Source organism: Podarcis muralis, chromosome 6 (assembly GCF_964188315.1).
Source record: "Podarcis muralis chromosome 6, rPodMur119.hap1.1, whole genome shotgun sequence".
In the NCBI taxonomy this organism is placed as follows: Eukaryota; Metazoa; Chordata; class Lepidosauria; order Squamata; family Lacertidae; genus Podarcis; species Podarcis muralis.
Window position 1 is genome coordinate 15518772 of NC_135660.1, and position 11621 is coordinate 15530392.

Sequence of the window (11621 nt, forward strand, 5' to 3'; positions counted from 1 at the left end):
CCCTGATTGCTTCACTTCGTGCTTCTTGGACTGTGTGTTGCGAATTGTAGATTTGTGAGTGGTTTTCTGTTGTCTACTTGTTTTGCTCTTATGTTTGCTGCAACCAAATTGCAGAATTGTACAGCATATTCCGAGTCACTGCGTCACTTTCTGCTTTAGTGCCTTCCTCTTGCATTGTGGCACCTTTGAACGGAAGCAACAGAGAAAGGCTATGACGCTATTTACAAAACGATCGTTAGCAAATCAGTGGATAGCAGAAGAAAGGGTGAAATCCTCTAGTACCAAGGAGCCACCCTGTACAGGAAAATAATAGAATTTTAAAATATCTCTGCAGGGGGTGAGTGTAGAGGGAAAAACTGAAGAAGCAAGTTTGCAGCAAATTGGGGAAAGAGTGTAATTGATTACTGTCATTAGAGGGATTAAAATTGCATGACTCCATTTGCATCTGGGGAGAAAATTGCATTCTCTTCTGGGAAATTGTCAGGCACAATTTGTAAGGTAGAGAGTGTGTGCGTCTGGTCATGTTCAGCCCTGGAGCGAGTGTATGAAGGAGGGCTGTAAGAAAGGGCAAAGATGTTGTAAGTACACTTGGGTTGCCATATTTCAAAAATTGAAAATCCAGACACAAAAGTTGAGGATTGTTTTGTTTTTGTTGCAAAATCTCAAAAAAGAAGTTGTTGAGCTATTTTGAAGGAAATTTGCCAAAATCTAGACTTCCAACACGGGTAGCTATATGTCCAGATTTTCCAGGGCAATTCAGAGATTTCTGCCTGGACACTGTTTCCAGCTGCTGTATTCTGGCTATGCCTGAGAACTTCTGGGTGTATGGCAACCCTAAACTACACCCTTTCCAAAATTGGGGAGGTATAGAAGTCTGAGCATCTGGGACTCTTAGAAATAAGAATCAGGATGCAGAACAGGCTTAGCAAATGTAGAATTTAACATTGAGGTTCTGTCCTCGCATAGCTCTGTGGAACTCCCTCTTGTCCTCCCCAGTTTCACATATATTCTGCAATGGACTGACTGGAGCTGTGGCTGAACCAGATCATGATGCAATACTGGCTTGGATTAAGGGACAGATTTGCCGCAGCCATTACAAAAGGTAGAGGCAAGTAAGGTGCATCTACTACAAAAGTGGTTTCAAACTGATTTAGCTGTCATTCTTTCCTCAAAGGTATGCTGGAGATTATAGCTCTGTAAAAAACAAAACAAAAAACCAGGCATTCCTGCTAGTATTCCTTTGGTTCTCCAATTCCCTAGAGTCTTTTATTTTATTTCATCGGGTTTTATAAACAAGTTTTCTCATGTCATTTGTATATCACAAAAACAGCTTAATAAATGTGGGGAAATATCTACAACATATGTTTCATTATTAGTGGTCAATGCACAGGTTCTTGGTTCATGAGTTGGTTTAAACAGTTAAGAAGACAGAAAGACAGAAAGAAAGAGGGGGAGAGGGAGAGGAGGGAATGGTGAGTGGGGTGGTGTTGGTTCTAATCTTCTTCTTAGTGTGTTCCTTGGGGTGTTTGAATTGGGTCAAGAACATTTCTTGTGGCCAATAGGATATTGTGAACAGTGCTGGACTTGTTAGAATTCCTGACCTATGATTGCAGTCATGGGATTTTTGTATATCACATGATGGTGTATGTTTTGACTCCACAGAGTGGGAAGTGACGGAGACAGGATATTTGTGTTCCGGTGTTCCGTGAAGTGGGACTATTGTCCTTTGTTCTTTCTCTCTTTGCTGTCTGATGCTAGAGAGAGAGGGAGCCATGTTGCAGTGCTCCGTGTGTGTTTATATGTAAATAAAGGTAGATTAGCCAAAATGCTGAGTTGCTGAGGTCTGTCACACAAGTTGGGCAAACTCTGCAGATCACTAAGTGTGCCGGTGTCGGTTGGCATCGGTCGCTGTGATATTCTGGCTGAAGAAAGCTTATGAAGCTCCCGAACGATTGACCAGGAGGGAGAGAACATGCCAGTCGGGCATGTGTCTCTGCCAGAGTCCTACTCGAGTGTAGGCTGAACTCCTGACAGGACCTGGGTTGGGGAAGGTGGAGGCCTCTTTTTACTTACAAGCCAATCCAGGATGTTCCTCCTCCTTAAGTCCCTGTGTTGTCCTTGTAGAATGCAAAAGGGAGGAAGAGGAGGCGGGCACAATGCTAGACTCAGTTGGGTCCACCTATCATTGGCTCTGGTTCCACCCAATAGTGGGCTAACCACGTTCTGCCCCACCAATGGGCACCAACCACCACTGCCTGAGACCCAAACGATCTCCTTGCCTGCCAAGCCCATGCCTCACTTGTGGTTTGCTGTATGGAACATGCTGAAAGAGTTATTCGGCCAGTTTGCAATTTTATTGCAGAAACAACCAACTTCAACACATTTAATCATAGGCTTGGCTATCACTCAGTGTCAGTGTGTGAAGCCAATCATTTCTCACTCTTCCTCCTCCACCTTCACAGACATCTGCTACCATTTGGAGCAGCAAGCAAACAGGCATTAATCCTTTGCAGCACCTGTCAGAGAGAAAGCTCTGATTCCGATTAACAAGATCTCCCTAATCTGCTCATTTCTACCTGTCTTCGGAGTCATTAATATACAGTTAAGGGAGATTATTTCCTTTGGTATCAAGATTAACGATGGCTGCTCATAGGAAAGGCCCATTAATTTTAGACAAACGCAGACCACAGGAACTAGGCTGATAGTTCGGCAGATCTGGAGGGCGCTGGAGATTTACAGTCAGACAGCTTTAAAATATTTAGATGTGCTCTGTGAGCTCCTCTTGCTAACGTGCATGAAATGTCACTGGCAAAAGGTTTATATACGAGTCTAGCCTCGTATGGATTCACAACCCAGTATAATAATTAAAAGAATGAGATTCCATATGACTGAAGTTGTTTTAATGCAGGGTGAAGGTAGAACGATTTAGTACAGATATATTGCCTGTATTTCTGTCTGCAAGGGAACCTCACACGTATGCCTGAGCTATGTAGTAAATCAGGCTCCTTCAAATGATTGATGTTCCAAGAGTAATTTAGCCTAATATGACATGCTAGCTAATTAACTGCAGTCTGCTCTGAAACAAAAAAACTGTGACACAAGTTCTGTTGCTGCTCAGAATCCATGCAAACGCCCTTGTCTGCGTCTTATTTCTTTATTACAAGTGGAATACACATCAGGAAGAGCTTCCAAACTGAAGTCAGTCAAAGAAAAAAGGGGGGCTGAGGGCCATTTCACACTTGACTGTCAATCACAGCTCCCCAATATTTAGGCACTCCCCTTCAGAATTCATGGGTGGTACTCAACCGAGTTTTTCTCCTAATAGACACCCTGCAATTAATGAACATGACTAAGTTACAGCCATTACTTTCAATGTGTAAAAGTTAGTTGACTACCACCCCATGGCAAAGGGTGCTCACTAGCAAAGTATGAAGCAGTGAGCAAGAGGCAGACAAGAAACCCAAAACAAAAAAGGGGGTTAAGCAAACAGGGAACAGCAAGCTGCTGGTCCTCATGGTGATGACACAGTGGGCAATCCTTACTTGAGAGCCAGTGTGGTGTAGTGGTTAAGAGCGGTGGACTCGTAATCTGGTGAACCGGGTTCACGTCTCCGCTCCTCCACATGCAGCTGCTAGGTGACCTTGGGCTAGTCACACTTCTCTGAAGTCTCTCAGCCCCACTTACCTCACAGAGTGTTTGTTGAGGGGGAAGAAGAGAAGAAGAGTTTGGATTTGATATCCCGCCTTTCACTCCCCTTCAGGAGTCTCAAAGCGGCTAACAATCTCCTTTCCCTTCCTCCCCCACAACAAACACTCTGTGAGGTGAGTGGGGCTGAGAGTGGGGGAAGAAGGGAAAGGAGAATGTTGGACACATTGAGACTCCTTTGGGTAGTGATAAAGCGGGATATCAAATCCAAACTCTTCTTCTTAAGCCTCTGCTTAAAGATCTCCTTCTTTGGAGGTCTTTAAGCAGAGGCTTGACAACCATATGTCAGGAGTGCTCTGATGGTGTTTCCTGCTTGGCAGGGAGTTGGACTCGATGGCCCTTGTGGTCTATTCCAACTCTATGATTCTATGATTCTATGATTCTTCTTCTTCTTCACTTTCCTTCTGCCTCCTTTCTGAAAAGGGAAGTTCAGTATATTCTAACCAGAGCAACCAATAGCTCAGTTTTCCAGAGCTATCTAGAGACTCAACTTGAAAAGTATATGCTCTACTACCAAGCACAACTCCCTAATTCATTTGTTGTTGCCCAGTCCTATTGCCTCTGTGGCCATAGTGCTTTATATCGAAGCAGTCAGATTCTTCTTCAGACTTGCAGAACCCTTCTCTCTCTCTCTCTCTCTCTCTCTCTCTCTCTCTTTCTCTCTCTCTCTCTCTCTCCCCCCTCTCTCTCATACACAAACACACACACACCCCCATGGAGAAGAAAAGTATGTTTATACCGAACACACTGGTGGTGGGCGTTGTTCTAAGTTTGGATGTGTATGTTTTGTTAGATAATTAAGACAGTCCTGTGTAGAAACTTGGGAGTGGGTAGTTGTGCTGGTTAAATAAGGGTAACTGAATCTCACAGTCTAGATGTACAGTAAAGCAATATTTGAAGTCATCAAGGCAAATATAGATCTATTGTTAATTGGCTGGGTTGGCTTTTCCCCACATAGAAGCAAAGATGTGCCTGTTTTCCGAGGACAGTAAACTATTCACTAAGGATTAATCTGGCTTGAATAATTATGTTTTCATATCTTAATTGCAGGCAGAATATATTCAGAAATTATTCGGTTCATGGTTTGAGCTGCCCCTCCCCTAACAAATTCTATTTGCCGCTCATACATTACGCCTTCCACTCTTTATAGTTTCCGGAAAGAGAAGACAAACTCAGATGTTTCGTTTAACCTGTGCCCTTGTTCCTTCCTGCCTTTGTGAGTTTCGAAACATCTCTAGCTTCTCAAGACCAAGAAGAAAAAGAAGAAAACACATTTCTCAAAAGTCCTAGCTGATATGGTTGTTAGAGCCTATGCTATCTTTTTATTTGGGGTGCGTATCCAGCGCACTCCAACTGTTGGGTTGGGAAGCTGTGTACACACACGGTTAGCCACAGTCAACATCTATCCTGTATCTAGCCTGTCTTTTTAAATGAAATATTGATGCATTCCCCCCCCCCCGCTCAGTTCAATCCAAACTGTTTAGGAGGAAGTTGCATCTAAGTTTTAAGTTGGTAATGTGCATGCAACCCAAGTCTCCTGTTAGCTTTGTCCTCAATTGACCTCCAAGAGTATGCACCCACATTCCTGGAACAGGATTTGTCTATGATCTGAGCAGGGAAAGGCTGTTTTGAGTATGGGCAGAAAGAGAAACAATTTGGATTTTTGAGCCCGATAACTAAAAGAAGCCTTTGGCAGCTGCAGCAATATGCTGTTGCTTTAGAGGGACAGATCTAATTTAGGACTAGCACCTGTCTGTCTGTGCGTCTGCTTACCTCTTTCCACTTACCCTTTTATTTGCAGAGAATATAAAGGCAGGACACCTTTCCAGTCCCTGCGCAGGGAAACTGACCCTCTTAAGTTACCCTGGAACTTGCTTGCACTCAGAGAAATCAGTGAGCACAGGCATTATTAATGGGGCGAGACAATTCTTATTGGTTTTCGGAATATGGGAACATAGGAAGCTCCCTTAGGCCCAATTAAGTCAGTACTGTCTACACTGATTGGCAGCAACTCTCTAGGGTTTCTCACCCCTACCTGGAGATTGATTTTGGGGTCTTCTTCATGCAAAGTAGGTGCTCTATCACTGAGCTAGGACCCTTCCCTCGTTTTGAAAGGTGCACCTTCGCACATAACCCAGGACATGGATTTGTTGTTGTTGTTGTTTAGTCGTTTAGTCGTGTCCGACTCTTTGTGACCCCATGGACCAGAGAACACCAGGCACTCCTGTCTTCCACTGCCTCCCGCAGTTTGGTCAAACTCATGCTGGTAGCTTCGAGAACACTGTCCAACCATCTCGTCCTCTGTTGTCCCCTTCTCCTTGTGCCCTCCATCTTTCCCAACATCAGGTTTCTAGGGAGTCTTCTCTTCTCATGAGGTGGCCAAAGTATTGGAGTCTCAGCTCCAGGATCTGTCCTTCCAGTGAGCACTCAGGGCTGATTTCCTCAAGAATGGATAGGTTTGATCTTCTTGCAGTGAATGGGACTCTCAAGAGTCTCCTCCAGCACCATAATTCAAAAGCATCAATTCTTCGGCAATCAGCCTTCTTTATGGTCTCACTTCCATACATCACTACTGGGAAAACCATAGCTTTTACTATACGGACCTTTGTTGGCAAGGTGATGTCTCTACTTTTTAAGATGCGTTCTAGGTTTGTCATTGCTTTTCTCCCAAGAAGCAGGCGTCTTTTAATTTCCTGACTGCTGTCATCATCTACAGTGATCATGGAGCCCAAGAAAGTAAAATCTCTCACTGCCTCCGTTTCTTCCCCTTCTATTTGCCAGAAGGTGATAGGACCAGTGGCCATGATCTTCGTTTTTTTGATGTTGAGCTTCAGACCATATTTTGCGCTCTCCTCTTTCACCCTCAATAAAAGGTTCTTTCTTACACATGGGGAAATCTTTCTGATGCCAACCCCTTCTCTAAATTGGGAGTAAATCCTATTTGCATTTCATCTCCTGAGCTAACCAGATGCACCATTTGGTTCACAGGAACTGGCTGAAAAAATCCAGCTGATTAAAAAGTCTCCCTTTGAAAGATGTGATTTGTTGAGTTTCTTTGCAGTTCGCTTGACAGGTCATACATTTCCACCACGATGAGCTGCCACAATATTGTGAGTCTGGCCAATAAATTAGCACCAGTCTGTAGAACAGCAAAATGTGAAATGTAACCAATAGCACTGTTGGATTTTAACAGAAAAAGAAAAGGGAGGAAGAAAAATACTGTCTGGTCCTTTGCATTTCAACCCACACTCACTGTATCAAGCCATTTAATCTTCTTCTAGCTCTGTGTCTCCCTCAGCTTCCTCAAAGCATTTGTCTTCATATCTGCAGCAAATCTGCCCAAAGACAAGAGAGATTGTTCCAATCTGGGGTTTGGGGGAGGACGTGTGTGTGTGTGTGTGTGTGTGTGTGTGTGTGTGTGTGTGTAAACCCTGCACTAAGACCTTCCCAGCAGTCACTTTCACTAAAAATTGACAATTTTCCAGCTTCCTTTTCAACTGCACCTTTAACAGCAGAATATCTTTCAGAGACATTCACCAGTGACCATGTTTATCTTTGTGTGCTGGTTTTTGCAAACACGAGCGGACCAAACTGCTTGCTTTTATGCTCAGTTAGCCAATGCATTTGGTCAGCCATCAAAAAGAACCCCACAATAGCTCTTGCTCCGCAAGGCCAAGTCTTTCAGGCCCAAATCCGGATGGGGAGGGTGGAGTGCCTGGGACTAGCAAATATATCTCACATGTACTGCCTTACAAAGGGTCTAAGCTTTACTGCATTGCTGGAGGGATTCCCCTGTGAGCTGAACCATTTTGACCTGTTTGTTGCTTGCATCAGCATCAGGGAGGAAAATATGTTAAGGCTTGCTCAGTTGGTAGAACATGAGACTCTTAATCTCTGGGTCATGGGTTCACCTCCAACTCTACAATTCTATGATTCTATCATCACCATCATCATTATTACTAACAGCAGCAGCAGAGAAAACATGTTCCCCTCTTTATTTTCAACTTTCTTGGGCACATGAAACTAACCACAATTGCCTTGAATTTCTGCTTAACCCTCAAGAAAGAAGGGCATTTTTGCTGGCCAAGTTTAATTCAAATCCATCAAACCACCTTTGGGAAAGGTTCTCAGGCAGGGTGGAAGGAGAAAGAACTTGCCCATGTGAAGACCACCTGGTGGAAACCCTTACACATATGGTTCTTAATTGTAAACTATATGCTGATCTCCCTCAGCAATTTCTAGATCAACTCTGTATCCCCAAATGAAAACCAGAGTTGGAGGTTATACATTTTCTATTACTAGGGAATGATCAGGAGCTCACTAAGTTAGTGGCTAAATATCTCTATTTGGTTTGGTCGAAATACACTGCAGACGTCTGATCTCCCTGGAGACCAAGAGATCTGACGATAGACTGCTCTGCCTCCTTTCTTTTAGCAAATGTTTTGTGCCACTGGGGAAGTGGTAATTCTGTATTGATTTGTTTTGGATGTTTGTATGTGATGCCAATAAAAGGTTTGATGCTGATGATATTTCTATACCACCCTTCGATCACAGGACGGTTTATAATATTTTTTTTAAAAAAATACAAATAGAGCATACATGCACATTTGTGTTCCTTAGTCATCAAAAAGATATCATGGAGTTATTGAGGTGCTTCCATAGAGGTGCTTTATTCAGGAACTCAGACTCCTCCAATGAATATTTAAAATGTTCCAGGAAAACCAGGCACATTTCTGTGTGCGACTCGTACATCGTCCGCATGGATGCTTCACAGCTTCCTTACATATTTCCCTCTGGTATTACTTGTCAGATGGTATTCATAACTTACTGCCCACATTTCTTACTGAAGAAATTTTCACATCCAGAGAAACTATGGTAAGATGGTTCATATTATTTTGCTTGGTAAAGGGTGGTTTCAAGAGAACCTGCTTGCGGGGATATAGAAATCCCCACATGTGAGTACCCCCAGAATGCTGAGTGCTGGAACTAGCCCAAACTCTTCAATGGTCTTGCAGGAGAAATATAATAAATAAACAAGCCAGCTCTTGGAAGACCACCAAATAGGGCAAGGACCAAACTAGACATGATATTAATTGTTGTTGTTGTTTAGTCATTTAGTTGTGTCCGACTCTTCGTGATCCCATGGACCAGAGCACGCCAGGCACTCCTGTCTTCCACTGCCTCCCGCAGTTTGGTCAAACTCATGCTGGTAGCTTCGAGAACACTGTCCAACCATCTCGTCCTCTGTCGTCCCCTTCTCCTTGTGCCCTCCATCTTTCCCAACATCAGGGTCTTTTCCAGGGAGTCGTCTCTTCTCATGAGGTGACCAAAGTATTGGAGCTTCAGCTTCAGGATCTATCCTTCCAGTACAAGTATTAATTGTACCTTTGCAATTAACATGCCAGAGTGGTGCATGCTCTAGTTATCTCCCGCTTGGACTACTGCAACGCGCTCTACGTGGGGCTACCTTTGAAGGTGACCCGGAAACTGCAATTAATCCAGAATGCGGCCGCTAGACTGGTGACTGGGAGTGGCCGCCGGGACCACATAACACCAGTTCTGAGAGATCTGCATTGGCTCCCAGTACGTTTCCGAGCACAATTCAAAGTGTTGGTGCTGACCTTTAAAGCCCTAATCGGCCTCGGTCCAGTATATCTGAAGGAGCGTCTCCACCCCCATCGTTCAGCCCGGACACTGAGATCCAGCGCCGAGGGCCTTCTGGCGGTTCCCTCATTGCGAGAAGTAAGGTTACAGGGAACCAGGCAGAGGGCCTTCTCGGTAGTGGCTCCTGCCCTGTGGAACGCCCTCCCAGCAGATGTCAAAGCAATAAACAACTATTTTACTTTTAAAAGTCATCTGAAGGCAGCCCTCTTTAGGGAAGTTTTTAATGTTTGATGCTGTACTGTTTTTAATATTCAGTTGGAAGCCGCCCAGAGTGGCTGGGGAAACCCAGCCAGATGGGCGGGGTATAAATAATAAATTATTATTATTATTATTATTATTATTATTATTATTATTATTATTATTATTTGAAAATGTAAATAGCATCAAAAGGGGGAGCTGATAATTATTGGGAACACAGCGGGGAATGAAACCCCTCTCCCCAAGCTGCTATTTGTATTGGAAAGATGCTCTCCCCAATGTCAATAAGGTCCCCCCCCCCAGCTAATACCAGTTTCATAAGAGTGATTTCCCTAAGGATCACAGCAAAGGCTGGAAATGAAAAGTTGCCTTTGCAGGCCTGTGATCCAATTCACAGCTGATGCTATTTATATTTTAAAATGCCTGCATACTTCAATGGGCATGGGCAATGACTGAGGGTGATGGGAGTTGTAGTCCATTGACTTCGGGAGTGCACCAGGTCAAGGAAGGCTGTTCTATAACAGAGCATGATAAATAATAATATAAACCAAAAGGTATTCAGGACAAATTATCCTTCTTCCCTCAGATGGCGTATAGCAGTCATTGTGACCTCCAAAAGACCATTGTGACTCATGAGTACGAGGGTTTTAGTGGATTGTTGAACAAATCTGCACAAAACATTCACGTCCCAGCATTCTGGACACCTTTCTAAAAATAACTGTTAGAATCCAGGCTTCCACCTGGTCTTCATCCAAAAGCACAGCACAAATGATGACTCGAAGCAACTGGCTGGTCACGGAACGATCCTGCTGGCTGCCATTTAAACAAATTAGAATAAGAACCTTTGCCCAGTGAACATCCTGACTCATCAGACCTAAAGAATGGCCTGCAAAAACTAATAATATAATTGCTCCTGGCAACTTCCTCTAAACAATGATTTTGCATTTTGAAATCCTTCTTATACAAACAGACTCGGGCACATAGTGTGGAGCTGTGCAAAATGTCCTGCACAGAACAGACATGTTGGAGTGAATAATGCCTGTAAGATACACAGTGCTTGTGTAAGGCTAGTGTTGCTCAGTAATGGGCAACTTGGAGTCTTCTATTTTCAGTAAGGAACTTCTTCAAGTCCATGGAGCATGGGAAGCTCAAGCCAGTGTCTTGCACATTCACAGTGTGAGTCTATGGAGAGTCACCCAGCATTACGTAGCAGGTAGCAGGTACAGCAGAGATGGGTAAGTTATGGCCTTCAACATGCTATTGGACTATAACTCCCTTCATACCTGACCATTGGCCATGCTGGCTGGGGCTGATGAGTGTTAAGTCCAACTGCATCTAGAGTGTCACAGATTTCTTATCCTCAAGGTTCTAACAGGTTCTAAGGAGCTTGGATGGCGTCAGTTTCTACAGGACTTGGGACAGCTCTCAGAGATGGTAGGCATTCAACAGTAGCCTTTACTCAAATGATACCAGGATAAGAGGCCACATGGGAATCACCCGATGAATGCCATATTGAGTTTCATAATGAAATTCTCCTCATCCCTGACCACTGGTCCTGCTAGCTATGGGTGATGGGAGTTGCAGTCCAAAAACAGCTGGGGAGTCAAGTTTGGGAAACCCTGATAAACAGAGTAAGGGCTGGCCCTAGTTCCTTGTTGAATGTACGCACATAGTGACAAATTCAAGTTTGCCACTCAGTGGTATGTGAATGTTTGTTTGTTTGTGCCAAGGCTTCCAAGTGAGCCAACAACCAAAATCAAAAAAACATCAAAAAAAATTTTTTAACAACAGTAACAAAACAATTTCAAATCTAACACAGGAATAACTATGATTAAATGGCAGTTTAAAACAGCAATAAATGCAGCAATAAAACAGGGCTCAAGCAGCAAAAGTAAATTATACATTTAAAAACCCTGGGAGAGAGAAAAAGTTCTTAACTCGGCATGGAAAAGAACCAGTCAGGTTTCTCAAGAAAGAGCATTCTGAATGCTGCTAAAAAGGCCCTACACACGCACGCGCGCACACACAACCATACATCAGTCACCATCAAGCCT